This window comes from Scylla paramamosain, chromosome 20, assembly GCF_035594125.1.
Source record: "Scylla paramamosain isolate STU-SP2022 chromosome 20, ASM3559412v1, whole genome shotgun sequence".
Taxonomy (NCBI): domain Eukaryota; kingdom Metazoa; phylum Arthropoda; class Malacostraca; order Decapoda; family Portunidae; genus Scylla; species Scylla paramamosain.
This window is the reverse complement of record NC_087170.1, coordinates 11,253,995-11,281,494: the sequence shown is the minus strand read 5'-3', so window position 1 is coordinate 11,281,494 and position 27,500 is coordinate 11,253,995. Positions and strand designations below refer to the sequence as shown.

Genomic DNA, 27,500 nt, shown 5'->3' with positions numbered 1-27,500 from the left:
TAATGCACAGAAAAACTCCATAGTGGCAAGGGCATGAGGAAGGGGGCACAGACAATAGCATAAAATGGGCAATAGAGTTAAAACATACACAAAACAGATAGCGAAGAAAGAGAATGGGAATGAATAGTGGTGTTAGTGAAAGATAAAAGGCACACTAAGATGAACACTGGAGGGTGACAGAGTATTGGGAAATGAAGGGGCGATGGCGACAATGTGGCAGGAGAAGTAATGGGCAGCAGTAATAATGGTGGTAAGGCGCACTAAGAGGGAGAGTACTAGGATGGACAGGGAGTGATGTCAGGGGTCTTCATATTACAGGAGACAGTGGAGGAGGTGTAAATGGAGCAAAGAGCCTTGGAATAATGGCGAAAAGTGACAAAAAATGATTCCCTCCTTAAATTTATTGTGGCGCAACAAAAGAGCCAAGTGACAACACTCAAATGAAAGGAATCAGACATGAGACAATAACATAAAGGAGAAAGGAAAAAGATCAAACACCATAAAGAAAATATAACGCTAGGAATTGGAAAGCATTTGACAACAGAAAGCGCTTGAAAAATACGAGCTCATAGGAACACACCGACAAGTAATAAAATTTTGACCTTCGAAGAAACTTTATCACCAAGGAAAATTTGAACAGGAGAGGGATTTCATATATACGTGGTGGCATGAAAATGTAAAAATGCTGAAGGCTCCTCCCCACAACAATAGGTAGATAATAAATAAGTACAACATTACCTACAAATAATGGCTATAAAATAATTTGTTGTGCAATGCTGAAAAGATCGAGTGACAGAGAGAGAGAGAGAGAGAGAGAGAGAGAGAGAGAGAGAGAGAGAGAGAGAGAGAGAGAGAGAGAGACTTTCATTACTCCATTATGTTTTGAACTGTCCCACCCAACTAGAAAAATAAAGAAGAATCCTAGTTAGTGGCCCATCTAATCTCAACACACACAAACACACACACACACGGGCGTGCCTCCACAGATCCCAATGGAGCAGAGTGTGGTGGTGGTGTTCGCCAATAACTCTTCACCCGGCGCAAAATTTCGATAGCAGACGAAAAAAAAAAAAAAAAAAGCATAAATCTCTCATCGCTTTGCTTTTCCACCTTTTACTTCGTTACTGGCGTTTGTTGCTCGCTCAGTGTATATATATTTTATTTCTATTTAGATTTACAGGACGTACATGTGCGATTTCAGGTGTGTGTGTGTGTGTGTGTGTGTGTGTGTGTGTGTGTGTGTGTGTGTGTGTGTGTGTGTGTGTGTGTGTGTGTGTGTGTGTGTGTGTGTGTGTGTGTGTGCAAACTGGCTTTCATATTTGTATTCATTCATTAAATTCTGACTAGTCTATTTGTTTATTTATTTCTTTTTTCCACATTTTTAATATAATTACATCACGTTACATACATTTTTCATTTTAAATATTTAGCTTGTGAGTGATTACATTTTTTTTTTTTTTTTTTTTTTGCCTTTTAATTTCTATAAGCCACTTTCCTGAAACTCTTAATTGCACATTCTCCGGTAATTAAGTGCATGCTAAAATTCAGATCCGTCGCGCTGGTAACAGAGGCACCACTCGCAAAGACTTCTCATGTCTGATGTCCCACTCTCTTACATCGACTACTTTATAACAGTTGCAAGTGATTTTTTTGAGGTCTTCAAGAGTGCTTTCATGATTCTAATGATAGTTCAACAAGACCTCTACACAATCAGCTGGAGGAGAGACACGCATGAGAACCCGACTAATCATCTTCGTGGCCCTTGGAAATAGTCGTTGTGAGAGAACAAAGTTAGTCTCTTACTTTCATGATTGTTCTGTAAGTATTAAGCCCCTCATGCGCCAAATGTGTGCTGTTGTGTATAATGTAGAGAACACGCTAGGTGGATGATCACCGAGAGGAATTTGGAGCAAGACCGAGAGCTTTTTTTTTTTTTTACGTAAAGACAAACAATTCATACTATAAAACAAAACTTCCTGCTGAATTCTTCTAAGTTACAAGGCGAGTTACTTTTTCACACATTTTTTTCATTTTTATTTATTTATTTATTTTTTCAATCTAGCATCGAGACCTTCAGATCCTTGTCTGTTACATTTCTCAACCACAAGAGACACTGTTTCTAATCTACTAAACCTTTACTCTTCACTACCACACAGTTCCAAATCCTGCTTTTTTTTTTTTTTTTTTTTTTTTTTCTTAACTTCCCAGGCAAAAGAACATTTTTATGCCGTGCCTCTAATGGTCACCTCTTCTAACTCACACATAAATCTTAATTGGCACGACCACTTTTACTATTCCTCCTGCAGCCATTAGTACAAATCCATCTTTCTCCTCATTTCTTTTCTACAATATTACATGGGAAATTTTTTGACGTGTCTCTAATGATTGCCTTTGATAACTGTAATGTATCTTAATTGGTATAAGCATTTTTTTTATTTATGTCTGATTTCATTCCTGCCATTTTGTCTGTCCGTTCAATCGAAGCATTCAAGTCCACCTCGCGTTTTTGCCTCGCGTCGCCAATCCCATTAACAGACGTGCTCGTATTTCTGAACATTTTACAACATTCGCCCTTTTTTCCACGTGGGTCGCCATTTTGCAACCCGCTTACATAAACTGAAGCTGAAAAGTGTTAGTTATAAAAGTGACCCTGAGGCAACTGTATGCGTGTATGTATGTATGCTTGTATGTATGTCTCTCTCTCTCTCTCTCTCTCTCTCTCTCTCTCTCTCTCTCTCTCTCTCTCTCTCTCTCTCTCTCTCTCTCTCTCTCTCCCACTGTGAGCTGATCTCTGCTAAACAGTTTTTTGGTATTTATGACCCAAACATTTAAATTTTAAACAGAGAAAAAATATATGCACAAATAAATAAATCAGGATAACACTTGCAATTTTTCTAGGCAACATAAATCGTACAACAAACCGTTTTCATATTTTTGCTCATTCACTTTTTATTTTCTTCGCATTCAGCAATTTTCCACACTTGGCGCCATTTAGCGAGTCATTTGTGAGAATTATGAATCAGCAAGGCGGCCCGTGACGCAATGCAGACTCCGGGCCGTCTCATTACTGTGTGTACATTCAGCACTACTAGAGACTTGCAGTACTCACCTATGCATTTTCATCCCACCCGCGCATCGCCAGCAATACACGCAGCACGCGCGCAGTCACCATCTTCACGAATAGTACACCCCGGAAGTCTCAAAACCTACATCCAGCTACACCTTATCGCCTACAATACACCCAGCAAGCAAGCAAGAGAGGTTAGGTTAAGTTAGGTTAGGTTAGGTTAGGTTAGGTTAGGTTAGGTTAAGTTAGGTTAAGTTAGGTTACATTCAACTGATCTTCACCTACAAAACACGCAGCTACACTTATGGATCCAGATACACCCCATCACTTGTGCTTTAGCCAGTAACACCTCTTCACCTCTTCACCGCCTACACTCACTAATATCCATACACATCTGCACACCTGCTCTTCCCTGAACCTCGCAGGAAGTAATTCATGGACGAACGTATCTATATCTGTTTCCTGGAAGACAATGAAAAGATCTGTGTGTGTGTGTGTGTGTGTGTGTGTGTGTGTGTGTGTGTGTGTGTGTGTGTGTGTGTGGTGTGTGTGTGTATGTGTGTGTGTGTGTGTGTGTGTGTGTGTGTGTGTGCTGTGTGTGTGTGTGTGTGTGTGTGTGTGTGTGTGTGTGTGTGTGTTTGTTTGTTTGTTTGTTTGTTTCTAGCGTATTAAGGATGAGGACTTAGGGCAACAGAAACTAAATAAATATGGAAAAATGTCAATACGCAAAAGCGAACAGAAATTATAGTTACAAGTGGGTTGGCTAACACAGCTCGGGGGGAGGCGGGTTTAACATTCCTTTCTTGGAGAAGCTCAAATCGCAGGAAGGAGAGAGAGAGAGAGAGAGAGGAGAGAGAGAGAGAGAGAGAGAGAGAGAGAGAGAGGAGAGGAGAGAGAGAGCAGAGAGAGAGAGAGAGAGAGAGAGAGAGAGAGAGAGAGAGAGAGAGAGAGAGAGAAAAAAAAAGCATGGATTCCAGAGTTTACCGGTGTGAGGAGTGAAAGAGTGACGATACTAGTGAAATCTTCCTTTAGTGAAGTAGTCAGAATAAGGGTAAAGAGTTAACAGAAAGTCATGAAGTTAGCTGATAATGAAAGATAAGTAGCCATGGAAATACCGTCACATGCTGGCAAAAGATGTAACGTTACAGTGAGCGAAGCTTTGAGGAGTCAGTCAAAGGAAGGAATTGATCAGACGAAAAATTTTTGACTCTCTCGTGTTTAATAAAGCTGTCTGAGTGGAACCGTCTGCCTCCATATGGGAACCCCAATCCATACCGGGAAGGATAAGGCCGCTATATATGAGGTTCCTCTTCCATTCTCTTCTTCCTCCTTTGTTGAACTATTGACCATAAGACAGTTCGGGTATTAGATTCTTTCTTTCTTTTTCTTTTGTATGTTGGTAGGGAAAAATACTGGCTACAAGAAAGTGCGATACAATTTTTTTTTTTTTTTTTACCTTTCCTTGTTTTATAAATACATGTGTAAATGTAGTTGTGGAGGAAGTCTTGACAAGATAGTTTGGATATTACCTTCCCTTTTCTATATGCGTGTGTTTAAAACCATCAAACATTAATTTTCCATTCCTATTTTCCGTGTATGTAGGTGAAGAGGTAATGGTGGCAAAATAGCTTAAATTTATTAGTCAATTCCATTATCCACAAATTCTTTACAGTGAAAAAGAACAAAAAAGTCAACAGCTGTCTTTCCCCTCTTTATTTCCCCGGCAGGCGAGTCGTTGTGCTTGTCGCTGTAATCATGAACAAACAGAATCGCTCCACATGACTGCCTGATTACAGCAATGGAATGGCCGCCCTTCGCACAGACGAGTAGGGAAGAGAGGCAAACTGCAGGAATCTATGAATGTGCAAACTGACAAGAATGGCAGCAGTGTGCAAGCCACCAGAGTGCATAAATGTGCCGCAGTGTGCTAATGTGTGCTGTTTTCGCTGCCCACGCGTGACTCCCCTACCCGCACCATCCTCTCGCCGTCACTGAGTCATGTATCATCAAACAAGTCCTGGGGAATCTTATCGAGCAGAAAATTGCACCGCTTATTCGGAAAACTCATAATGGTGATTGTTCTTTTGTAGGTGGAAGGGAAAAGATTTGCTTGAGAATTTGATCCTTATTGTTTGAGCCGTGTAGTCTTCAGTCACGGTTGTCGAGGATCACAAACAGCCGTGAAATTGAACAAACTTTTTTTTCTTTATATTTTATTACACTGGCGATCATGAGGATTCAAGATCGCATTATCGTACACTGCCAGCCTCCCTGCCAGCAATGTGTCTGAATCCGTGTATGGGGTACAATTTAGGAATACTTGCCACTCTTAATTAACCGTGCAGACATTTATAATTCATCTGAAGACCGAAATTAACTATACTTAACGATATTCGCCAATGGTGTCCTTGTATATCATCAATGGCGCTAAGTATTTCCACAGCGTACAGCGTGCAAGGTTTTGGACACTGTTGACGGGGACGGTGCCAGAGTACGATGATGCAGCCTTCAGCCCCGTGACCGCGACTATGGCATCTTCCTCTGCGTGTGAAAAAAAAGCGATAATGAATACTCAGGCTTGTCAAGGGGAGTGTGGAAGCGTGATGATTGATGAGACCAGGTGTGTCCTTTCCTTTCCATCCAGGTGACACACATTCCCTTTGTCACCCTCTTTCACCTTGGAATATGTGTGTGAAACGAGTTGAAGTAAATAATTGGCAAAGATGTATGCGGGCAGTCGTGATGGTGGCCAAATGAAGTGCATGTTGTTTTTTCTCTCTTCACGAGGCAACAGGAGGGCATGCGCGTGCAGAACAAATGGAAATTAATACTTGTCAAGGGGAACGGTGGAAGGTGTGGAGGTGAAGAGCGCAGGTAAGTACCAGCATGTCCTCTCTCCCTGCACTGGATGACAGGTGAACAGGCGGGCCGCGGAGCCACACTCACCTGCCCCCCGCCACCGCTCGCCGCATCCCTTTCAGGTCTGCACATCACATTGTCATTTCATCTCGGAAAATGTAATTGCTGTTATGGCAGACTTTATTGCTCTGACTCTGACGGGAAAACTCATATTTTTCATTCATGTCTTTCTCTCTCTCACTTCCAGTATGATTTGATTGCATACAAGTTAACTTTTTTTTCAAAATACTTTAATTTTAATTGTAAATAAGAAACATATCCTTCTCTATTTTTTCGGTGGTGATTAAACTTTTACAGAATAATTCGTTTTTTTCATTGTGAATAAAAAAATATAAGGTGAGCACGGAAGCTTAATTTGAATTACTGATGCTGCGTGCTGCGCTGGAGAATTACCTGAACATTTCCGATACGATAGTACAAAAAGTAAGAAAGAGCGAGAGAGATCACAACTCAATAGTCATCATAGAAGTCACAGGAGCTGAGTCACTACACAACACTAACACCAAAACATGTCCACCTCATATCACTCACATAACTCTTCCCCATTAACAGCAGAAGGGCGCAGCAGTACAGGCGGGTGCAGGAGCCACGCCCAGGGCCGCGGTCAGGGTGTTGCGTGACTCCCGAGAGGTATCATGCTCCAGGGCGTTATATGGGACGACGTGCGCCGGCGAGACAGGACCATCTGTTCGGGTGTGTCAGTTCATCAGTCAAGTCTCACGCACCTCAGCATTTTTCTTACTAAACGTTGTCTTTATTCTCCTGGCTGGGCTCGGGTGGCTCCCTGGTGTAGTGTTTGACCTAAAGACTGTGAGTTCGATTGTTTCACGGCAGGTTCCTCGATGGCAGAAGTACGGAAGCCTTGTATTCCTTGCCCGGCGTTATACTGCAAGCTCATAAAACACTGCAGCTATCAGAAAAAAATTGTTACTTAACTCCCTGATGCATACCTGGACACTGAGAGCCGCAGGTGTGGTGCTTCCCTCACGCTGCCTTCCATATTAGCCTGCCAGGTGAGTGCCGATGAAAGCTCAGTAAGTTTTTCCTTTCTTTTATTTCGGTGCACCTAACTTGTGACTCGCGGTGGCAGGATGGCTGGGGTGGTGCGGGAACCTCGCTTGTGGGGGCCTGGGAATGGTCTGTGTCCGCGTTTTCCCCGTTGCGTGGTGATCTGGTGGTTGTTATGGGTGATGGCGCCCTTGGGATGCTCTCATTCGCGCCCGCACACTGGTGGCTTGCTGCGGTGGCTGCTGTAATAATCGTTGGCGGCAGACTGTTTGTTTTTGGGGTTATTGCCGCCTAGCCAGCCATTAAACATCAGCCTTGTCGAATATAACCTTGCTTAAGCGTTGTTATGAGCTGGCCTGCATGTGGTAACAACTATTATTCTCGTGCACCTCATACGCGTGGTTTGAAGCGATGCAAGATGACCAATGCACCTCTGGATCGATATGAGTGTGATGGCTGTGAACTTTTGCCCTCCCTACTTACCTCGCGGGGCTTCATGGAGTAACAATCATTATTCTCTCACACATTTCACAGAGGTAGTTTGGCAGCGGTATGGGAGGGAACTGAACCCGTGTGGAGGTAGAGGTGCGGCACGAGGGACGATAGTGAGCCTCTCCTACCCACCTACTCTCCGGGCATGATGTAGTTTCAGTATTATAGTGATGTGGTTCATCGTCTTGCATCATTACAGGCACATTTAAATATTTTCTCATTTTACTACAATCCTAAATCCTCTGATCTGCTTTGAAGGTACTAAGTTAGGTTAGGTTAGGTTAGGTTAGGTTAGGTTAGGTTAAGTTAGGTTAGGTTAGGTTAGGTTATGTTAGGTTAGGTTAGGTTAGGTTAGATTAGGTTATGTTAGGTTAGGTCAGGTTAAGATAGGTTAGATTAGGTTAGGTTAGGTTAAGATAGATTAGGTTAGGTTAGGTTAGGTTAGGTTAGGTTAGGTTAGGTTAGATTAGGTTATGTTAGGTTAGGTTAGGTTAAGATAGGTTAGATTAGGTTAGAATAGGTTAGGTTAGGTTAGATTAGGTTAGCTTAGGCCAGATTTCATGAGGACACTGTTTACGAGAAGAATTCAAATTGAGATAAAAATCATTCATCCCGGAAAGAAGAGCGACAGGTTAACGAATTTCAGATCATGACTACACTACTTTGGGGAATCGAGAATCTACTATGTATCTGCCTTTCCTATCTATAAACTCAATGAAATCCAAGTATAGCAAGATTATTCTCATATTTCCACTCTGCCTTTTCTTGACTGATGCGAAACGAAAGGGACGTGGAGGGAAGGGGGTTATTAATAGGGAGGAGAAATGAGGAAAAAGTTATGGAATGAAAGGTGAGATTGGGGAAGGAACGGAAGAAAGAGTAACGAAAGGAAAATGAGGATAAACATTCCGGTGTTGAATGAAATAATGAACCCTCGAACTGTCTTTCTTCTCTACCAACATACTGACTCACTGACTCACAGGCAGCAAAAATTCTCCTTTTTCCTCTTTAATTTTAAATGTCACTCACTCGCAACCTTACCACGAAAAAAAAAAAAAAAAAGAACAGTCGGTGATTAATTAGATAATGAATGAAAACGTAGGAGCTAGCATCTGCCTACCGTTTCCTCTCACCACCTCACACCACACCACAAACTAGCAACAGGTGTCTTCATATTTATCCCCTGACACCTACCCACTCACAGATGAGAGAGAGAGAGAGAGAGAGAGCGAGGAGAGAGAGAGAGAGAGAGAGGAGAGAGAGAGATGAGAGAGAGGAGGAGAGAGAGAGAGAGAGAGAGAGAGAGAGAGACCACAAACGCTAAAATAAGCAAACTAAATAAACCTTTTTACGTAACTCGCCCGACTTGACAAACTAATATCAACAAACCCCCATATTTCCCATCTACGCATTACCCACTCTCGCAGCTCAACCAGAACTAAAAATACTCAGGTAGGAATAAACAAAATAATGAGCCTTTCTACGAAACTCGCTAGACCTCACAAATTACATCACAGCAACAAAACGCTATATTTTCCTGCTAACCGCTCACTACCCACTCACAGCTTAACCAGAGAGAGCTAAAAATACCCCCTAGTGATGCGTGGAATAATGAGCACTTAACCTACACAAAAAAAAGCTTCCAATGCCACATCCAGCGTTGACTTTTTGCCACAATAACAATTAACAGAAGCAGCGTAAACGCCGTCAGATAGGTGTTCCCAGCAGGAGTGAAGGTCGACGGGCTGTGAGGCGCTGCGCAAGGCCACATAACTATTAAGGCGGGAAAAACGACCCACAGTTGTGATACGAGAGAAAAATGGAAATACTCAGATTTTTATTTGCTCAGGGGATGAAGGGCGAGAACAGGGAGGAGAGTGAAGAGCGTGGCACTGAGGGAGAGGCAGGGAGAGGCAGGAGAGAGGCAGGGAAGTAATGGAAAAGAGATAAGGAAAGGCTGTAGGCGAGAGAGAGAGAGAGAGAGAGAGAGAGAGAGGAGAGAGAGAGAGAGAGAGAGAGAGAGAGACGGAGAGAGAGAGAGAGAGAGGAGAGAGAGAGAGAGATTGAAAGTATAGAATGTAAAGGAAGATAAGGAGATATAGGAAAGGAAAAATATGGAGGAGGGGGTTACATAGGGAGAGAAAGACGAAGAGAAGGAAAAATGTTAGGGAAAGTTAAGAAGGGAAAGAATGTAGAGTTAGGGAAAGGAAAGGGGGGGGAAAAGTAGAAACAGTAAGAGACAGGAAAGAGAAAGAACAGAGGTAGATAAGGAAGAGGGACGGAAAGGGAGACAAAGAAAGGCGGCAGCAAAAGTGGGGGAGGAGAAGGTACTATTTCTACATAATGGGATGGAAGGAGGGAGGGAAAAGGTAAGATTAATAGGTGACGATACGGAGGAGGAGTAGGAAAAAGGAGTGGAGGAATGTAAACAGCAATTAAGATAGTCAAGAGAATAGAAGAGGAGAAAAGGGAGGCAATGAAAAAAAAGGGAAAGGAAGGGAAGGGAAGGGATGTGGAGACGGTGAGAGCAGTGAGAAGGGGGAGAGGAACGAAAGGAAACGAAGAAAGGGAAGGAGAGACTGAAAAAAAAATCGTAAAGGAAAAAAAAGAGAAATGGATGAAAAGGGAGAAGGAAAGAATAGAAAAAGGAAGAGAAAGCGAAAAAAAAGAGATGAAAGGCAAGTAATTAAATCAATGGGAAGGAATGGAAGAAGATGACAGCGAGAAGAAAGAAGGAATGGGGGCAGCAGTGAAAGGAAGGGAAGGAAGGGGAAGATGATAATGATGAAAGGAAGGAAGGGAAAAGAATGCCAGTCAGGGAAAGGAAAGAGAAGAGATGGCATTAGGGAAAGGAGGGAAGGGAAGTTGAAAAAGGCTACACAAAGGGCAAGAGAGGGAAGGGATGCCGGTAAAAGGAAAGAGATGGAGGAGAGAGGAGGAGGGCAATCAGTCATCACCACCATCAGGCAGGCTCAAACTCAACTCCATCGGTCCAAAACAGAGCCTTTACCTTCCAACGCGGGGTTACACACAGCCCTCCTTCAGATACGTGACTGGGGCTGCGTGGCTGTGTGGGGCACCAGCCAGCAGCCAGCCTCCGCCACACACCACGCTCAGATCCATATTCAATTACATTCAACAGTATCTAGTGGACGTTATTGTATTTTCCAAGAGTCCTTTTACGACTAGTGATAGTTTGATCATTATTCCACATCATGATTAGCAGAAAACGACCATAGGAACCTTATTAATCATCCGTGTGGCTTTTGGAAAAGTTCTTACGAGGCCAGAACGTAAAGAATCTGAGCTCAACTTTTCCTGACTAGTCATCGTTTAACAATTATCGTACATCACTGAGAGAAAACAACCATAAATCCTTACTAATCATCACTGTGACCTTCAAAACTAGTCCTTAAGAGATTGGAGAGCGTAAAAAATCGGGCTTAAGGCTAATGAGACGCGGACAGCCTGGGATTGTGGGGATGTTTTGGGCGCGAGACAAGGGAAGAAAGGCGGGATTAGAACACCAGGTGGATCAGGTCGGCCGGGCTCCTCGTTTTCAAGTTGGCTAATCAGTCCGTGGGATCCCTCTGCTGCACACGGCTTTCCTCGGCCATTAGGACTAATTCTAACTCCTCCTTCACCATCGCTTTCTTTCACTGTCTCTCTTCGTGGTGGATGTTTTATTTTTTTTTTTTTTTTTTCTCTCTTTGGTTGTGTTCGTTTCTGCATGTCTGTTATGTGCCTGCCTATCTCTCTCTCTCTCTCTCTCTCTCTCTCTCTCTCTCTCTCTCTCTCTCTCTCCTCTCTCTCTCTCTCTCTCCTCTCTCTCTCTCTCTCTCTCTCTCTCTCAGTGGTCTCGCTCTTCATTATCTCTCTCCGCTGTTGGCAAATTAGTTCCACTTTTTTCTCAAAGTTTGCTTCGTTTTATTATTATTTTTTTCGTCCCCCGTTTCCTAATTTGGCGAGTTTTTCATTTTCAGACGGAGGAGAGGATTTTTTTTCCGTTTTTTTTCCCCTATTTTTTCATCTTCGTAATCTTGCGCGTTCATCTTTCAAGTTTTTTTTTTTTTTTTCTTTTTCTTTACTCGCTCATTCAGCAAGAAAAGATTTTGCTTGTGTTCGAGATGTGATTACTGGCTGTGATTGTTCTTCATTTTAAAGTTGTCCTTCCTCGGTCTCTCTCTCTCCCTCTCTCTCTCTCTCTCTCTCTCTCTCTCTCTCTCTCTCTCTCTCTCTCTCTCTCTCTCTCTCTCTCTCTGACACACACTCCGTCACTCCCACGCCTCCACACACGCCATCCCCATCAGGCCGATAACACCAGCACACCTCAACACACTCTTAATCCCTCACCCGCATCCCTTCCCACCCTCCCCTGCGCCTCTGTTTTCCCCCCCTCGTCATCGCCGCCTGGTGCCTCCCACTGGGTCAGCGGAATCCTCCTACACCACGCCCCACTGCGCGTCCATCGATCTACGCTAAGATTTCCAACCACCACCACCACCACCACCACCACCACCACCACCACAACCAAGAATGAGAAAGGAGAGCCTGTTTCCCTCCTCACTCCATTCTTCTCGTCTAATCTTGCCTCCTTCTTCGTCTTCCAGTCTTCTACTCCTCTCACCATTCCAGGTAAGGAAAAAGGGAAGGGGAAAGGATATGGGGGAGGGAAGGGGGGAAAGGGGAAAGAGGGACGGGTCTCATCTGTTTTCTATGCCAAATCCGTAGGTTTAGTTTAGTTTTTTTTTATTTTATTTATTTATCTTTTTTTAGAGTTTCTTTTTCTTTCTTTTTCTTCTTTCGCTGAAATATGAAATGACTGGATTTACCTTTCATAGCCCTTGCTTTTTTTTCTCTCTTTTTTTATTGTATTTTCTGACGTGATTATTAGACTCTCTCTCTCTCTCTCTCCTCTCTCTCATCTCTCTCTCTCTCTCTCTCTCTCTCTCTCTCTCTCTCTCTCTCTCTCTCTCTCTCCTTCGTCAAAATACGAAATAACTAATGGATTTACCTTTTGTCATTTCATTTTGCCTTCTTTTTTCGTGTGTATATTCTAGACTCTCTCTCTCTCTCCTCTCTCTCTCTCTCTCTCTCTCTCTCTCTCTCTCTCTCTCTCTCTCTCTCTCTTGGGCGCTGAAATAAAATGCCTTGTGGATTTAGCTCTTGTCGTTTAGGATTTATCTTCGTGATGAGTTTTGCTTCGATGCAGTGCGTTTGGCTGCATTGTCACCATCTATCAAGCGGCGCAGGGAACGCGTGTGTGTGTGTGTGTGTGTGTGTGTGTGTGTGTGTGTGTGTGTGTGTGTGTGTGTGTGTGTGTGTGTGTGTGTGTGTGTGTGTGTGTGTGTGTGTGTGTGTGTGTGTGTGTGTGTGTGTGTGTGTGTGGTGGGGGGGGAGTGAGGAGTGTCGGGAAAAATAACCTGGGGTCCAATAAGACTACCTGACAGGGTAAAATAAAACCGCAATAAAGTGTATAAGCTCTCCCCAAAACCCCAAATCACACGCAAAGAAAATGGAGGCTGGGAGGGGGCGGCGTCGCGTCGAGGAGGGAGGGGAAGCTCAGGTTAATAGAGGTCTTTCTTCAGGCGAGACAGGATAACGGAAAGGAGCAGCGCGGGGTAAGGAAATGAGATAAAACAGTCAAGAAGTGGCATTTTTCAGTAAGTTGTCTGGAGGAGTTTTCCCCGCACGCACGCCCGCTCTGGTGGTGGTAGTGGTAGTGGTAGTAATAGTGGTGGTGGTGGTGGTGTTAATCCCAGCGGGGTGTATAAGGCTGAGTTATGCACCGCCAAAGTTATTCAATAAGATAAAAGTTTGCGTTCGCGGTCTCAGATAGTGCGGCTGATTCTTTTTTATTTTTTTTATTTTAGGTTAGACAAGTTAAAGTTGGTGAGGTTAGGTTGGGAAGGTTAGTTAGGTTATTTCAGTTATGTTATGTAAGTTAGTAAGAATAGATTATGTTAGACTTAGGTTAGTAGATGGGGTTGGTTAGGTTAGGTTAGGTTAAGTTAGGTTAGGTAAAGTTAGGAAAGCTTTCTTAGGTTACGTGTGGTTAGTTGGTGATGTAAGGCGAGATTAATTAGGTTAGATAAGCTTCTTTTATGTTAGGTTAGGTTAGTCAAGTGAGGTTGAATTATTTGGATTAGGTTAGGTGAGTTGGTGAGGTCTGGCTAGGTTAGGTTAAATAAGGTTACTTGGGTTAGGTCAGGTTAGGTTGGGTTACGTTGGTTGAATTGGGTTTGGTTGAGATATTTAGGATTTCACTGGCATTCATTGAGGCATTGATTTAGTGAAGCACATGATGGTGATGAAGAGAATGTGGTGATGTCAGGCAGTGATGTCAGACAATGAGGGGGAGGTGATCATAATAGGTATGATAATTAGCGTCCCTCCTCCTCCTCCTCCTCCTCCTCCTCCTCCTCCTCCTCCTTCTTCCTCTTCTCCTCTTCTCCTCCTTCTCCTCTTCCTCCTCCTCCTCCTCCTCTTCCTTCTCCTCCTCCTCCTTGTTTTCCACCTTTTTTTCATTAGCCTCAATCCCTCTTTCTTTTTCGCTTTATTTTTTTAGATCAGTTTCTAATATTAGTGCTGAAGCCACACTCTGAAGTTGACTTAACATTCTGACGCCCTACGATAAAATACACGTCCTGAAATGTGTATTACTCCAATATCAGAAACGAAACAGATAAACTTAATGAAGAGTCTTGTCATGCCACGAAGTCAAACAAAACAGGAAAATAAAAAATAACAGATAGATAAATATATAAAATCGTACCCTGACATTTCACGGCAAAACGCACGTCACACCTCAACATAAAATCAAGTCGAGCAAAGGAACACTCACACATCACGCCAGGCACCGACACCATCACCCCCCGCGCCGAAGTTTGTGTCATTCCCGAGTCAAACACAGAATCAAGTTGCCTAAATCATGCCAGTTATGCTTCTCAATGACTTTCACGGAGCGGCAATTAACGAGACCTTTTTCTACCGCATTTTTTTTAGCATGCCTCCACGTCCCTGAACGAAGAGCGTGGTAAAAAAAATGCAGTGCGCCAATTATGTGTCACTGCCATGCGCCACACACGTCACGGCTCCTGTCCCGCGCCACAACGCCCCCCGAGTGTAGCAGCGCCGCCTGATTCACCGGAGCTGCAGCATTTTGTACTGTGCAGCCAAATAAATTAATCTAATAACTGTTTGGCTACGTGGTTCTCTCTCTCTCTCTCTCTCTCTCTCTCTCTCTCTCTCTCTCTCTCTCTCTCTCTCTCTCTCTCTCTCTCTCTCTCTCTCTCTCTCTCCGTTTTTTTGTATCTTGATTCTTTCTTTTTATTTGTTTTCCTCTTCCTCTTCCGCATTCTCAAACTCTCATTCACCTCTCCTTTGCGTCTCTTCTTTCTGTTTTTATTCTGGCTTTCATTTTTCTCTTTTCTTCCTCTTCCTCCTCCTCCTTCTCACTTCTCACTTCTATTTTTTTTACATTCTCTTTCGCTCGCCACTTTCCTCTTCGTCATTCTTTTATTTCTCTTCTTATTTCTGCTTCTTCGCCTTCTCCACCTTCATCCTTCATTCTCCTTTTTTCCCCGTTCTCTTTCTTCTTCCTCCTTCTCCTCCACTTTTTTTTCCTTTCTTCTCTCTTCTCCCTCGTCAGCCTCATCTTTACGAAGGGAAGCACCGAAAGCACTGATGCTCTCTAGGAAATATTTCAGAGGCCAAAGGAGGAGAGAAAAATGCAGTACTTAAAATAAAAAAGAGAGTAAAAATACGATGTTCGGGAGATTCTGTGGGGAAAAAAGTGGCGCTGATAAACCCGCTTCCCTCGCCAAGTTACACATCGTGGAGGCAATAAAAGGACGCGTTCCCTTGACTCAGACACAGAACACGATCATAATCCACGCGGTTATCACACTGCTCGAGTACGCTAAAAGGATTAAGAGAGGGGAGTGCTCGCCTTAACGCGTTCACGGAGGTATTAAGGGATATATTTTTTTTAAGGAGTGGGAAGGTGAAGAGCCAGGAATCATGTTGCAAAATGGAATGCGTAAACAATGTCTGATTTGCAGATGCTATTGTTGTGGGAGGTGAATTTGCTGATATATATATATATATATATATATATATATATATATATATATATATATATATATATATATATATATATATATATATATATATATATATATATATATGTCAGTTGACGCACGTATGGTGAGTGTAAGAGTCCCTGCGGGAGTGTGTTGGGGCCTGAGGAGTGTGCGGGAATGAGTTTTCTGTGCTGGACTCAGTCCTCCAGCGCAGCGCGTTACTCATCACCTAAAAACCAGTCCTTACTAACAAAAACTTCGTGATTTTCCTCCTCCATTTTCTATTGGCGGATAAAATCCGGCGGGAAACTACCGCAATAAAGTCACCTAACATTCTTTTTTCTCTCTTTTTTCACCAATGTTGGGCGTTTCTATGGGCGGATTTCCAAATAGTCGGGGAACAAAACATCTCTCGATGACAGGAGGCACCAGACAGCGAGTGTTGGCACAGCGTCCCCTGTGTCCTGTCCAGTGGAATGGATTTATTTGAAGTTTGCGGCTCTTCCAAGCTCATCTCTCACCAGGCGGCGGTAAACACTTCCGGTCTCGCGGCCATCCAAGGAGGAGTCCAGACGTGTGGCGGCGCCTCACCTTGCAAAGCCCAGGCGGGTGTAGCACCAAGGACAGGACACCTGGCGCTGGAGTGATGATTCACTGCGGCTCAGTGTCCACACTGTATGTTGCTGATGGCTGGACGGAAGCCAGATGGCTGTGGTACAAGGCTCGGCTCGCGTCTAAAAGTTGTGGGTTGAATCCTAGTTAATAACAGTTCTACGCGGGAGAAGCAGCGCTCACTCAATGCATGGCGCCATCTGGGCTCGTTGTTTCTGTTTCTAACGCAATGAATTTCGACGACGGCTGGGACAAGTGGTCTTTTCCGCTGCATGTTGAGTGTAAACGCATTTACGGAAATGGTTCCTTTCTCCTAAAATTTCGGCTGAAAAAAAAAAAAAATCGCCAGTGTGATCCGCTGTTAAAGGCGGCGGGCGGGTGTCATCCACACACAGCACGGTGGCAGTACTGTAATCAGACAAGGAAGTGGAGGTAGCGCTGCGCCGAGCTAAGAAGTTTAAGATTGTGCATCCCTCTTACTGTCACACAGCTTGTCTTTCCCCTTAGGTGACTGGAAGGGCGACGATGATCACCGCAGGTTTAACGGCTTCCTCCCCGGGGCTTGTGTCAGCCACCCGCCTTTAAGCTGCGCCTCTTTAAGTAGTCATTTGTGATTTGTGCCGAGTAGCGAGCAGTGCACGCCGGGAATAAGCAAGTAAGCAAAAGAGATATTATGCTTCGCCTCGACGGCCTTTAAACATCCCAGACCATGATTAAAGTACTCATGGATTTTAGGCAACAGATCCAACACACGCTTCAGTTCTAATGGTTGAGGGTCTGTCTACGTGTTACCTGTGCGGCAAACGTCACTCCCGAACCACACCATACATGGACAAGTAGCGCAACATAGAAAATAATGGACAGCAATTAGAATAGAAGAAAATGTAACAGATGGACAATTAGAGGAACAGAAGAGATAAAAAAAAATAATAACTAGAATGAAAGATTAAATAAAAAAAGGAGAATAAGAGTAACAGAACGGATGACAGACGGAGAAGTAGAATAACGGAACATAAAAGAGTAGGACAAAAGGAGTGACGGAAAAGGTTATAGATAGACAGAGTAGCATAACAGCAACGAAGGGATGACAAAACACGGCATGACTGAAACAGAACTAGACGAAGAAATGAGACAAGCCGTGCTGGGGTGAGATTTAAAAGAGAGAAAGGAATCATTTCTCAAACAAAGCTGTAGATGAATAGAGTAGACTCAGTAATAAGGTTGTTAGCCCTGAATCATTGGGGAATAGACAAACTTATGGATGAAAAAGATAAGTAAAGATACGAGAAGTAGGCATGATAAAGAGACAGTCACTTGTAGGCCTGACGGGTTTTGCAGCTTCCCTTGTGTTCATATGCTCTACACAAAGACGGTAGGATGACAGGGATGAGTGAAAGTTGAGGGAAGCCTGTGTCCTGCGGTGGAGTCCTATAGGCTGTTGATGATAATGGCATGTTCTAGTTACAGCAAAGCCCTGAAAAAGCCGCGAAAAAAAAAAAAAAAAAAAATAAAAAATCTGTAAAACCGACCCCAAAAAATATAAACCAATACATGAGAGAGAGAGAGAGAGAGAGAGAGAGAGAGAGAGAGAGAGAGAGAGAGAGAGAGAGAGAGAGAGAGAGAGAGAGAGAGAGAGAGAGAGAGAGAGAATATGTGTAACAATCTGATATGTTTTCCGTCCAGACGACAAAGATTCGACAAAACTCCAAGAACTGGTTAGAAACTTTGGGAATATGAAACAAATTATCGAAAAACGAACCCAAACAATTTCAGGAGTACCATAAAAGGATGAGCAAAAGTACCGGAGGGAGATTACGAAAATTAAACAACGCTAATATTCTCTCTCTCTCTCTCTCTCTCTCTCTCTCTCTCTCTCTCTCTCTCTCTCTCTCTCTCTCTCTCTCTCTCTCTTACGCATTTTCACACCCTCATTTATCTTTTTTTCTGTATCTTTTTCTATTCGCATTCTGCCTTTCATCATCATCATCTCCTCTTCATCTTCCTCCTTATCCACCTGTACCTCTCTTCGCCTTCCTTCACTCTTCCATCTTTCGTTTTTTTTTTTTCCACTTTTTCCTGCGTCTCTTCACCACCATCGTTACGAATGGGAACCCACTTCGATACGAGAAATACTTAAGGACAGTAGAAAGAGAAAAAGTTATAATACTTCTCCATCTTGGCACACGCACAAAAAACTCCCAACGGCCGCCTACAAAAACACTTAAAACTTGCAGGATCTCATCAAGTGTTTTAATCTCTCGGCGGAACGTCAGATAATGCTCATAAATATTAACTACGCCTCTAAGACTGTACAGAGAAGTTGGGTGCTGTCCTTCCTTCCTTCCTTCCTCACTCAGATTTATTCCTGGAACAGAATAAATCGGGGAAAAGAGAGAAGGGGGAAGAAAAGAGTAAAAGAATAAACAAATAAATAAAACATACTGACCTCTCTCTCTCTCTCTCTCTCTCTCTCTCTCTCTCTCTCTCTCTCTCTCTCTCTCTCTCTCTCTCTCTCTCTCTAAAAGAACACATTCATATTAACGCCTTCATATAACCTCATATGAGTCTCTCTCTCTCTCTCTCTCTCTCTCTCTCTCTCTCTCTCTCTCTCTCTCTCTCTCTCTCTCTCTCTCTCTCTTGCCGTGGGCGTGTTTGTCTAATGGAGGGGTGGGTGGGTAGGTGGGTTGGCGGGGAGAACCCTTGCCTTTTCCTATCTTTTTTTTTCCACCAGCGCAGGTCACCCTCGCCAGGAGTGCACAGTACGTCATCTCAGCAACACAAATGGCATTTTCGCATCTGTTTTCGTATGCATTGCTCTCTGTATGTGTTTCCCCTTCCTGTCTCTGCTTCATTTCCTTTTCTTCTTCTTTTTCTTCCTCTTGTTCTATTCCCCTTTATATATTTGTTAGTTATCATCTTGTATTTATTTTTTTCTTATTCTTGTTCTTATTTTGTCTTCCTGTTTTTTTTTTTTTTTAGTCTTCGTTTTATATTCTTGTTCTTGTTTTTTTCTTTTTCTTTCTTCGTTCTTATTCGTACTTTTTTTCTTTTTTGTCTTTGTTGGTTATGTTGTTGTTCTTTTTTTCCTATGCTTCTTCTTTTTTTGCTTTTCCCTTTTTAGTAATCATCCACTTCATTCTTTCCAGTGTTTCTTTTATATTTTTCGTCTTTTCTTCTTTCCTTCTTTTCGTTCTTCTTCCTTTTTTTTCTTCTTTTTTTTCATCTTCATTTCTTCGATTATTCCTCTTCTTCCTTTTACTTTACGTTTTTCACCACCCTTTCCTTCTCCTCCTTTTCTCTCGCTTCTCTCTCACTATCTCCTCACCTCTCACTAACTTTCTATGCTCTTCTTTCACCTCCTCCTGCTCCTCCTTTACTTTGTCACTCCCTGTCCTTCCCCTTTACTCTCCTCCACCTCGCAATGTAGATTAAATAGAGAAGTTTATCACAAAATACTTTCCAATGAGGACTACTGGTGTTTGCTCTTCCTTTGTCTTCCTGTGTGCTGGTCTTCCCTCCCTTCCTCGGTGACTGGCAGGCATCAGTTAAAGACCAAGATGTCCGCGCCGCAGCAGACGAGACGCCCTTTGTGTTCCTTGCATGTTGTGGGCGTTCTGGAGTCCCGAGAGAGGTGGGAGAGGAGTAGTAGTCTCTCTCTCTCTCTCTCTCTCTCTCTCTCTCTCTCTCTCTCTCTCTCTCTCTCTCTCTCTCTCTCTCTCTCTCTCAGTTTCAATAATTTTTTTGCATCTTAATTTAATTCTTTCCCCATCTGACACCTCCATTAGCTCCATCACTCCTGCTAGTCTGCTTCCCATACCTCTCTCTCTCTCTCTCTCTCTCTCTCTCTCTCTCTCTCTCTCTCTCTCTCTCTCTCTCTCTCTCTCTCTCTCTCTCTTGTTCTAACACTATCCACACCGCCTTTCTCTCTCTCTCTCTCTCTCTCTCTCTCTCTCTCTCTCTCTCTCTCTCTCTCTCTCTCTCTCTCTCTCTCTCTCTCTTCACTCTCTCCTCTTGCTCACATTTTCTTAACCTTCTTTCTTTTACACCTTTCTTCATGTTGTTCTTCCCACTTCCTCCTTCTCCATATCCTCGTCCTTCTTTCCCCCACTTCCTCTCTATTTTTTTTTCCTGTATATCTTCTTCCTTCTCTATTGTTCACCTTTCCTATCTCTCTCTTTCCCCAGTCATCCATTTCCCTCTCTTCTCTTTATTTTCTAGTCTTTTCCTTCTGTCCTATTCCCTCTTTCTTCCCTCCAGCACCACTTTCTCTATTTTCATTACCGACTGGTTGCTGGTCTAGCGCACTCCTCCTCCTCCTCCTCCTCCTCCTCCTCCTCCACTTCCTCTTCTACAACTGACCTCATCCATTTTCAAGACGGAATGATCGATTTTCTTTCTTTCTTTCTTTCTTTCTTTCTTTCTTTTTATTCTCCAAAGCAGTTCGTGTACGTTTCCTCCGTCCTGTGTTCCTTCCTTCCTTCCTCCCGTTCTTCAGCTCTGCGTATCGCCCCTCGCTTCACTTCCCCCGCTGGACTGATTCCCTCTCCGATCTGCGTTCGTCGCGGTGACCAAACGAGGACCACAATTCTGAAACACTTCTGCACTTCACCTCCACTACATTCAAAAGGCTCCAGCTGAAGTAACACGGGTTTTAGGAATGTTTTTTTTATTTTTATTTTTTTTTATGGTTCTGTTGGCAGATTTCTACGCTATTAACAAGAGGAGTATGATTGAGAAGCCGGCTAGTCATCTCTGTGGCCTTTGAAAATAGTCGTGGTGAGACAGCACAGCGTTTCAGAATACCGGCCAGACTGTGAGGATCGAGTAGCTTTCTGTATGTGTGTGTGTGTGTGTGTGTGTGTGTGTGTGTGTGTGTGTGTGTGTGTGTGTGTGTGTGTGTGTGTGTGTGTGTGTGTGTGTGTGTGTGTGTGTGTGTGTGTGTTTGTGTGATATCTTCCGTATTAGCATTCCAGCTCTCTGTGAAGGCAGAGGCAGCAGCAGGTCCTGATTCCTGGCGGCGTTGCGTGGCGTTGATAGTGGGAGTGGAGGGGAGGCACGTGGCAGAGAGGCCTGAACTGGTGCGTCCAGGCGTGGCGCGGCGTTAAGTGGCGGGGGTGAAGCGTGGCGCGGTCCAGCATGGTGACATAATTTAGCACAGAGTGGAGGAGCGTCAATTGGCGGGACGCAGAGTAGAGTGGCGCGAATCTCCGTGACATGGCGTTGTGTAAATTATCGTGTACTGTTGTGGCGTGGAAAGACGCGGTTTGGTAAAGAGTGGTGTTGCTGGCGTGGAAAGACGTGGCTTGGCATGCAGTGGCATACTTTGGCAAGGAAAGGCGTAGTCTCCCGTGCACTGTCCCGGGGAGGCGTGGAGTGTAAGGCGGCGTGGCGTGGCGTGCCGTGGCGCCGCACAAGCAGCTCTCGCCGGTCAGTTATGGCAGGTTTGCGCCAAGTTTAGGGCGTTTCGCGGCGGAAGTTGAGCAGCCACTCTCCGGGTTAAGTGGTTCTGCCTCCATCTTGTCCCCGCTAAGCACCGCGCTGCCTCGTCGCTGCGACGTCTGCCTCCTGCTGAAGTTGTTTAGTGTTAATTGAAGTGGCTTTGTCGGTTGGGAAGGCGGGGCGTGGTGGAGGCAAAGGCGGGGAGAGGCAGCGCTGGAAGGGGTGCGAAGTGGTATTATTCCAGCCTTTGATGTCAATTGTAGTAAAGACAAACTGCAAGCAGGACGACGAGGAGACGAAGTGATGAAAGGACAGGACGGCGGGACGGCAGGATGACACAATGGACGGCGGGAGGCGAGGACAAAGGGACGGGTGGACAAAATGAAGGAGTAACAGGAGGAAAGGAAAGTTGAGAAAAAATTCAGAAATGAAGGAAAGAAGAGAAGGAAGGGAGATAGGAAGAAGGAAATGAAGGAAGAAAGAAGGAAAGGAGGATGGGAGGAAGGGAGGGAAATAAGAGAATAAAGAAGAAAGAAGAAAGAAAGAAAGAAAGAAAAGGATGGTAAAGAGGCAGAGGGAGGGAAGGAAAAGTAAAAAAAAGTGAAAACAAGAATATGGAAGAAGGAACAGGAATGCGGATGAAGACACAGAAAGGATGTGAAAAAAGTGAGAGATAGGACAGAAGGAAGGAAAGGGGGAAAGAAGGAAATAAAGAGGGGTAGGAGGGAGCAAGGAAGGCCAGAAGGAGGTCAGAAGGAGCTACGAAAGGAACGACAGACAACCAGACAGGTTACAGAAAGTCCGCCGTCGCCCGCCTCGCCGGTCTTGCCTATGTGGCGTGCTGCTGCTGCTGCTGCTGCTGCTGCTGCTGCTGCTGCTGCTGCTGTTGCTGCTGCTGTTGGTTGCGTGCCGCTTCCACACGGAGACAAAGAGGTAAAGACTGAAGACTCGATAAAAGTTTGATTGGCAACACGGGAGCAGCAGCAAGTCATGGACATCACAGCCGCCGTGTGCCTGGCCCGCCTTGACCCGCGAGGTGCTGATTTAAGAATGCGTCAAGGAAAGGAGCGTTTTGGCGGGCGAGGGTCGCGAGGCGCCGCGGCTCTTAATGGCGGCAAGTTGTGGTTCACTCGGCGAGATGTACGTGACGTCCGCGCCTTGAGCAAGATGACAAAAGCACCACTTCGAGACATTCAGCAAGTCAGGAGTTCTGAGGGCACGGCGTCCAACACTCGCCAGGAACTAAAAATGTCCAGCGCGGGAAATGAAATTGTTGACCTTCCGCTGCTGGAATTCTGAGGCGCGGGGCGGCGGCCACGCCCTGGCCCCCTCCGGGCGCTCGGGCGTCCAGGCCAGGGGTGGTGATGAGTTAGCACTAAGGCGTCGCCTAACAAAGAAACCTTACCTAGAAGACCCGGCAGAGGAATGAATGGCGGGAAGCAGCGCTCCCCCCCCCCACCCCAAAAACACAAACACACACACACACACACACACACACACAGACACACACACACACATACAGTCACTAATGTCATTATTCTCTCTTTTCACAATCAATATGCATGTTTGGTGCAGCACTTTATGTGTTTAAACGTTTGGTAATATAATTGTATATTAAAACACGTTAATGCCATGGAGGTATTGCCCAACACATTGCAAAGCACCTCCAATAACTGTATTTACTGCGCGTATGCCGGCTATAGTTTTTACGGTAATATGATAACTTTTTAGGGCGATTCGAAAGCAAATTTGGTTTGCAACTGTTCAATGATGGAGACTGAGGCTGTGGTGGTGTGGTGGTGTGGTGTGGGGATGCAGTGGTGTGGTGGTGTGGTGTGGTGTGGTGTGGTGTGGTGTGGTGTGGTGTGGTGTGGTGTTGTGGGAGTGTTGTGTGGTGGTGTGATATGGTGGTGCTGTGGTGTGGTAGTGTGGTGTGGTGCTGTGGGAGTGTGGTAGTGTGGTGGTGTGGTGTAGTGGTGTGGTGGTGTAGAGGGCTAAGCCACACCACCTCTGAGCAAGGCAGCATCATCCGACAAGCCAAAAACAATAACCTCCGCCAAGACAAACACGGTCTATGGAATACAAGGTCTGCGTCACCTAGGAGAGGGATGCAAGGAGCTGCCGCTCTCCCACAAGAACACAGACCAGCCTGCCTCCCCTACATCTGCTCACAATGCCCTTTGTCTCGCTGCTGACACGCCTGACGAGACTAATAACTAATATCACCACACAAAGAGAAAAGTCTGATCAGGTCTTTTCATCTCGCTGCCTAACACTCGACAACACAGCGGCAGCCTCCTCCTCCTCCTCCTCCTCCTTCTCTGCCTACTCGTCCACCTCCTCAGGCTGCCATTCACGTCACGTTTTTCATCTGCACAGAACACGTGGCAGGTGAGCAAGGCCTCCCCGCCCCGTCCCCCTCTTCCAGCACACCTGTTCTCCGCGGCACGCAGGTGAGGTTTAAAAGTCTCACGCTCAAAACGAGGCCACGACCACCACCTGCACCGCCATCAAAGCCAGATTTTTCTTTATCCTTAAGAGCAAAGGCGTTGGGAAGGAGGAAGCACCGAGACCTTTAAGACCTGGGAGGCGCTTCAAAAGACCAATACAACCAACTCCTCCTCCTACTCCTCCTCCTCTCCTTCCTCCTCCTGCGCCTACACCCTCATTTCCTCCAGTGTGTCTCTTATCTAACCATATCATGAGTATCAGGTTTATTTCATGCTTTCTTATGAAAATTCCATGTTAGTTTTTTTTTCTTTTCTTTCTTTTTTTTCACACTGCATGGTGCACTTCCCAGCATAAGATAGAATAGCGGGTGGGAAAAATCTGCTGTACTATCTTTCAGCCAAGTAGTTTTATTAATTCCCAGATCTAGAAGTATGCTGCAGTTTGGCCATCCTTTGTGCGAGGCATCTAATACTGCACTGCGGCATGCGGGTGACTGCCCATTGTCTACACCCTGGAGCACACTCGTGGCCACAAGTGTAGTAACCCGCCACACTACCGCCACTGCGCCTTGAGTCGTCCTGCAGTGTTGCGTGCTCTCACCTCCTGGGAATCCATCAGCGGAGATTGTCAGTAGATCCGAGGACTTAAACACTGAAGGAAAACTGAAGATTATGGAAAAGAGTGTGGCATGTTAATAGACTTTCGCCCGTGACTACACTACAGAATCCACGAACAAACTACTCGTCAGTGCTTTCCCTGAATGTAATCGTTAACTCCCTTACAGCTGTGGTTGTCCTTTCTTAACACCCAGAGTACTGTAGTATGTTTGCATAGACGGAAAAAAAAGAATGGGAGATTAAGTTTGTCACTTCTGGGCTGCAAAACGATATGAAAGACTTATTAGACACTTATGTTTCTATTTATATACTTATTGATGTGCGAACGTCAGAGGTGAGATGTAGCAACAGGGATCATGTGCAGCTGAGTGTAGGAAGCGGTAACCAAACAAGGTGAGGCTGCATTGCATAGCTGAGTGTGTCACAGTGTGAAGTGTTGGCTAAACATCCAGGGACGCAGTTCCCTTGCACGATAACGTCATGAAGTGGGCAAGCATTCGAGAAATGTCAGATTCACCCCAGGCCGGGCGTTGCAAGCTTCTCTAGTGTCTGTACATCTCTCTGTACATTAGCACGTATATACAAAGAAAGCTCCGAAGACTGTTCTCTCCCTCATCAGCTCAGTCCAAGCCGTCGTCTCACAGGCTGAGGTAAAGTTATAAGCGCGCAAAAAGTTGGCAATTATGGGAAAAAAAAAAAAAAGAACTGTGTGGAAGTGAGAGCATTCAGGGAACAGCAGCCAGTGTGGTGAAGCGAATCAGGGAGTGCGAGAAACGAAAAGCCGCCCTCGCCTCTCTCCGCGGCTCTCACGATAGCCTACACGATAGCTCCGGTTCGCACGATGGTACAATAAAAACCAGGAATAAATGAAAGAGTCGAAGTAAGGCAAGTCTTAACCGATATCTTGGCTTCTCCATCCGCTTTACCGGGAAACTGGGACTGCCTCGCCTTCCCTTCCTTTCCTTCAGCCGAAATCTCCTCCTCCGCCGTGAGCTCCTGGACGAGACGGAGCATCAGCTCACCTCAGGAGGAAATGGTCTCTTTTTGGGGGATCCCTTCTTCTTTTTTCATATATCACCAGGATTTTGTGTGGCCCCTGAGGAGAGCTGGCTCGCCTCACACGCCAAATTGGGAGACTTCACCCACACCGCTGCCCCGAGAACTTACCACAGAGGAAGAAGAGTGAGGCCCTTCAGCCAAAGGTTTTCGAAACGTTATGGTCAACTGATCAAGAGTACTGGTAAAATGCGACCCACTAAGCAAAAAATACTGGCAAAACATGACCCCACTACTCAAAGTACTGAAAAAGTATGACCCACCAACCAAAAATACTGGAAAATGTGACCCACTAAATAAAGAGCACTGAAGAACGTGATCCACAAATCAAAAGTACTCGAAAAATATTGGAAAAATGTGATCCACCAATGAAAACGTACTGAACAAATAGTAGGACTCACTAGCTGACGAAAGGAATTAGCTCTTATAAAAGATTTTCCTGCAATCAGTTGGGAAATCAACCATTTGTGTAAAACCTCTTTCTTCATCATTTCCTTGTTTTCATTCCTATTTACTTGAAGAGACCATAATTTTTTTTATATAATTCCTTACATTTCTTTGTATTCAGTTGCAGAGGTAATCTTTTCTTACAAACTCTCTTCCTTTTACAATGTTGTTGCTTTTGTTTGGTATATTTAAGGAAATTATCTTTTTAATATCTTACTTTTTTATGTATAATTCTGCTACTTGTGTTTCTATTCAGCTGAAGAAACCTTCTCTTTCTTTTATTTTTTTCTTCCTTTTAATTTATTTGAGTCATACGTTTGCAGGATCTTTTTTTCTCTCTCACATTACATCCTCCAGTCATAATAATTGGCAGCAAATGAGAAAATAACAAGCAGCCACTTACGTAGATCACCATCACTTTCTCTTCTTTCACATACAATTATCTAGGTTTCGTTTTCTATTGAATTATGCGAAGCGACGCCACTTTTTTCCCCAGTGTGTGTTTGTCCGTGCGTCTGTTTATCGCCCAGAGTCAGCGCCCATAATTGTGTGCAAATGAGAAATTAATAACCTGCCACTCAGATCCGCCACTCAGAAACTCGTGAATTATACCGAGGCTCTGATGTTTGAGCGTCACTAACTCTCCATCTGTCTGGCGGCAACTGTTTATATTTGTCTGCTTCTCTCTCCTGTTCTCGCCAACCCTCAGCCAGAGACAGGTGTGTGAAAGGGCATTGAATAACATAGTAATCAAGGATGCCACTCAAAACGATCCTAAGGGCATAGATATCCTTCATTCTTCTCCTGTCTCCTCTTATCTAGTATTCACCTCTTCCTCTTCTATCTCCGCCTCTCCCTCTCCTCTCCTCAGCGTCTCTCTTCCTCCTCTTCTCCAGATCTTTCTTCTTCCTTCTGCGTTTATCCATCTTCATCTCCCTTCTGTTTTTTTTGTTTTTTTTCGGCTTCTTCACTTCCGCATCTCCCTTTTTCCTTTCTTCCGCATCCTTCTCCTTTCTTCTTCCTCTCCTCTCCTTCAATATCGCTCCATCTCCTCCTCTTGTTTTGCCTCCTCTTCACCTACTCTCACCCTCTGCACTCTCTTCCCCTCTCCAGATCCTCTCCCTGTCCCTCTCCTCCTCCTCCTCCTCCTCCTCTCTTTATGCTTCCGCACCGCCCGGAGGAGGAAGTGTCTTTTTTAATAAACTCTTCCTGTCAGAGCCACGGGATCCCAGGCCTTTCATTTACCTGCACGAAGCCAAGGAGACCCACCGCCGCCCCGCCGCTGCCGCCCCGCCGCTGCTGCCCCAC

The 27,500-nt window shown here is 44.7% G+C and overlaps 1 protein-coding gene across 6 annotated transcripts in view; it reads right to left on the bottom strand.

The window, feature by feature from the left end:
• The window catches only part of LOC135110315 (dipeptidase 1-like), a 253,555-nt gene that overhangs the window by 120,837 nt on the left and 105,218 nt on the right, over window positions 1-27,500 (bottom strand). The window lies entirely within an intron of this gene.